At 41.6% G+C, this 4,229-nt stretch overlaps 1 pseudogene; it reads left to right on the forward strand.

Annotated features, from left to right (window-relative positions):
• The first annotated feature begins 921 nt into the window (after positions 1-921).
• LOC147423216 (uncharacterized) lies at positions 922-1,960 on the forward strand (annotated as a pseudogene).
• The last annotated feature ends 2,269 nt before the right edge of the window (positions 1,961-4,229 follow it).

A 4,229-nucleotide genomic window follows, 5' to 3' on the forward strand; every position in this document is an offset into this window, starting at 1 on the left:
GCTATTATAACTGCCTGTGAGTGATTTTTTTGAAGGGACACTTGTATATATCTAAAAATCATGTACAAACTTAAAACACTTCAGAAAAAGTTCAGAAAGTTGCAGGTTTGAGCTCATTGTGCCTCCTTGATGGTTTTTGTTGTAGCTTTTGCCCTCGCCTTGCCTACTCTACGTGTAGTTGTGTCGGGACACCTCCCTGTTCGCATCAATTTTTCATGTAGCGGCGTGTAGATTCAAATTTGGTCATCTTCATATTTCTTGCCATTCATTTTTTAAGATTTGTCTCAAGCTTTAAAGTGCCCCAATTGGAGTTGTGCTCTTCAGGTTACGACTAGCTCTCTGTAGGGTTATGGCTATGGTAGCCTAGTGGCAAATTGTGTGCAGACAAATTCGGAGGGCATGTATCTATGAATTGTGGAATTGATGTTGAAGTTGTGGTTTTGTGATGTTCAAATGTGAAAGGAGAGGCCTTTGTCTTCATATGCATTGGTCAGCGTGTGCTGTAAATCCGTGCTTTGACAGGATTTTGCTCCTATGTGACATAGTCTCTTGGGTGGGCGACGGCTAGTAAATTTGTAAGGGGACTACTCTTATTGTATTAGTGGTGTTTTAAAGGAGTTTACCAAATATTTTGGTGTTCTTTTTGTTCTCTTTCAACGCTCTTGGGTGACATCGCTATAGAGGTGTTCCAGTTTGCTTGTTTCCCAACATTGTTTCTATGCCCGCCACCGAGGAGTTGCTTCAAGTTACCTTCAATCTTGATGGTGTATACATAAAATTGCAGCCATGGTCAAGCTCATTGATGCCTTGCTTAGGATGAATGATGCAATGAAACAATTGAAGCTAAGCAGGTTAGAAGAGTTGGACATGCATTACATGAGGTTTTGCTCTCTCAAGCAGGAGCTAGAGGTTCTTAAGGATATGGTTCTGGATGCAAAGGAAGATAATTTCCTGTTCATTGGTACCCTTCCAGGATGTTTGGGCATTGAGGTTGCTTGCACCGACTTGTTGGGTGTGAAGGGCATTGTTGATTTCTTGAAGCAAGGAAGATGGTTGGAAGGTGTCAATCAGTCGTCTACTTCTTCATGCATTTCACACAAGAGCTCCTCTATCACTAGTGATGATTGTAGCAATGATGATGAGCTTGAGTCAGATGTAGAAGATGGGGTTCTTCCTCTTGATGATGTAGATATTGATGAGGAGTTATGTGCAAGAAATATTGTGAAAGAAAAGACCTTGGAGTGCATGTATGACAAAGAGGGCAATGATATGCCTGACTTAGTTCCATGTATGGATGCTCATAAAGATGAAGCCTTATCTAGCTCTATGTGTTTGGATTATGTGCCTATGCATTTTCTTACTTGTGATACAAATGACACGCATGTTGACATAATGGTTGATGTTGCTCCTCCATCTTATGAGATGACATGGTATCCTGATGACTTGTGGGCATGTGGACCCATTTGGGATGTTGAGATTGGTGTTGGTGACATTGGTTGGGATTCATGTTCAACTTACTAGTTATGCTCAAGAGATGGTATGTAGTGAAAGTGATCCTTATGAGACCTATGCGTATGATGATGGTAGTCTTGATTGGGGCTTAAATGATCTGCAAGTTGAGATTGATGAGGAGATGCAAGTAAGGGTGTGTCATGCATTGTCAAGGGTGAAGAATCTTATGAAAGCCTCACATGCCCGTGTGGATGTTGAAGAGGAACAGCCATGATGATACGGATACAATGGATGTTTTGTCTTGGCTTGATGTGAGTGATACATCTCATGATGTTGAGAATGATGATCCATGGTATTTTGGTTTGTATGACATGAACCTTGATGGTTGGAGCTGACTATAGTGATTGATGATTGTCCTTGTGACTTTGAAGAATGCCATTATGTGTGCACAATGGATGCGAGGGATAATACTTTTCCATTTGATCGTGTTAAGGGTATATGGTGTTGATGCTTTTGTACATGATGTATCTTTGTAAATAAGCTTTTGCATAGTCTACTGCTGAGCATGAATGCTCTAGTAGATTGGGGGTTTGGCAAACTATGTTGCATGCATTTTAGACACCGTGTTTTTCGTTAATTTTTACATATGGACATGACTCCCGATGTAAAAAGGGTGTATGGGCTTTCTTTTTGTGGGTTTTTTAGCTTGATTTAGCAAGCACATGTACATGCAGTGCAAGTCGCTAGTCTAGTGACAGCTGTCGGGCTACTGTAATTACCCGTGAGTGAGTTTTTTGAAGGGACACTTGTATATATCTAAAAATCATGTACAAACTTAAAAAAGTTCAGCAAAAGTTTAGAAAGTTGCAAGTTTGAGCTCATTGTGCCTCCTTGATGGTTTTTGTTGCAGTTTTTGCCCTCGCCTTGCCTACTCCACGTGTAGTTGTGTCGAGATAGCTCCCCATTCGCATCAATTTTGCATGTAGCGGCATGTAGAGTCAAATTTGGTCATCTTCAGATTTCTTGCCATTCATTTTCCAAGCTTTCTCTCAAGCTTTAAAAGCTTCAATTGGAGTTGTGCTCTTCAGGTTATGACTAGTTCTCTGTAGGGTTATGGCTATGGCAGCTTAGTGGCAAAATGTGTGCAGACAGATTCGAAGGGCATGTATCTATGAATTGTGAAATTGATGTTGAAGTTGTGGGTTTGTGATGTTCAATTGTGAAAGGGGAGGCCTTTGTCTTCATACACATTGGTCAGCGTGTGCTGTAAATCCGTGCTTTGACAGGGTTTTGCTCCTATGTGACATACTCTCTTGGGTGGGTGACACCCAGTAAATTCCCAAGGGGACTACTCTTGTTGTATTAGTGGTGTTTTAAAGGAGTTTACTAAAGATTTTGGTGTTCTTTTTGTTCTCTTTCAACGCTCTTGGGTGACATCGCTATACAGGTGTTCCAGTTTGCTTGTTTCCCAACAACGGACAGCGAGTGAGAGAGCGAGATTTGTGAGAGACATTTTGAGAGAGAGAGAGAGAGAGAGAGAGAGAGAGAGAGAGAGAGAGAGAGAGAGAGAGAGAGAGAGAGAGAGAGAGTGATTGGGTGTATAGGCATCTCCATTCCCAGGCATTGAGAAAGAGAGAGAGAGAGAGAGCACCGACGGTGGTGTTAACTGAGTCAACATCAGTTAACAAAAGCTGCTAAGACCGAAGACGTACGGATGCACATTAAAGCTCAACATGAAGAAGCAGTAAAGATTGAAGTTACACATTTTTCCAAAATGGTCGTGTACTATAAATTCCCGACTTATTTCAAGCCATTGTAATATTTTAATGTGTTACGGGCTCAATGGAAGTTCCAAGCTGTAAGGAATAGGTCAGTTAGTGTGCCTAGGTTGCAGATTTAATAAGTGGTGGAGCCCTAAAGGTCTTGGGCGCCCGGACATTGCATATTTTTACCCTAGGTACATAAGGCAGTGTGTAAAAGAAATTAGGGTTCTCAAGCTCATTTGTTGAGAGCACTCTTTGGTGAGAGCTCTTGAGGTGTGTGGCTATGGAGTCCTTGAGCTTCTCCTTGCTCATGTGACTTGGTTAACACTGATCAATGCTTAATTCTCTTTCATTATGCCTCTCTCATGCTTCTTGTGATTGCTACTGATGCTTTGATTAGCTAGATTATAACTAATTAGTGGTTAATCTCTCGCTAATCTTGGGTGATTGCCCTCGTTTGCTTGTGTATGCATGTAGGTTTGATTGGAGTGTAGTGCTCCATAGATCTCTATGTGTGTGCTTGCAATTAGTGTGTCGCATGATAGGATTAGTGTTGTGTGCATCTTGCGATCGTTAGAGTGTGTGATTGGGTTGATTACAGGTGAAGAGAAGTGGATGTGGAGATTGTCCATCATTGTGGCTTAGCTCCTCCATAGGCCGAGAAGTGTTAGAAAATAAGACGTAGCTATATAGATTTTTGAGTAGATTACTTAATGGAGAGAGATAGATTTCACACACAAGAGATTATAGAGTAGAGAGAGAGAGAGAGAGAGAGTACACACGATATACATGGTTCACCCAATGTGGGCTACGTCCACGGGAAAGCAGCCACTCAATGGCTTTAGCACTTCAAAAGAAGAAGTAGTTTACAAAGGGATTAAACCCTTGATAGAGCTCCCGCCTTGCTTCACTCTCACCACCTCACACTCACCTTGTTGCATCAACTTCACACTATGAAATGTGTGTAGAAATGGCCTCCTTTTATAGGCCAAAAGGTCTGCCCTCTCTTATGAG

Source organism: Adiantum capillus-veneris, chromosome 26, assembly GCF_014529385.1.
Source record: "Adiantum capillus-veneris isolate H3 chromosome 26, ASM1452938v2, whole genome shotgun sequence".
Classification (NCBI taxonomy): domain Eukaryota; kingdom Viridiplantae; phylum Streptophyta; class Polypodiopsida; order Polypodiales; family Pteridaceae; genus Adiantum; species Adiantum capillus-veneris.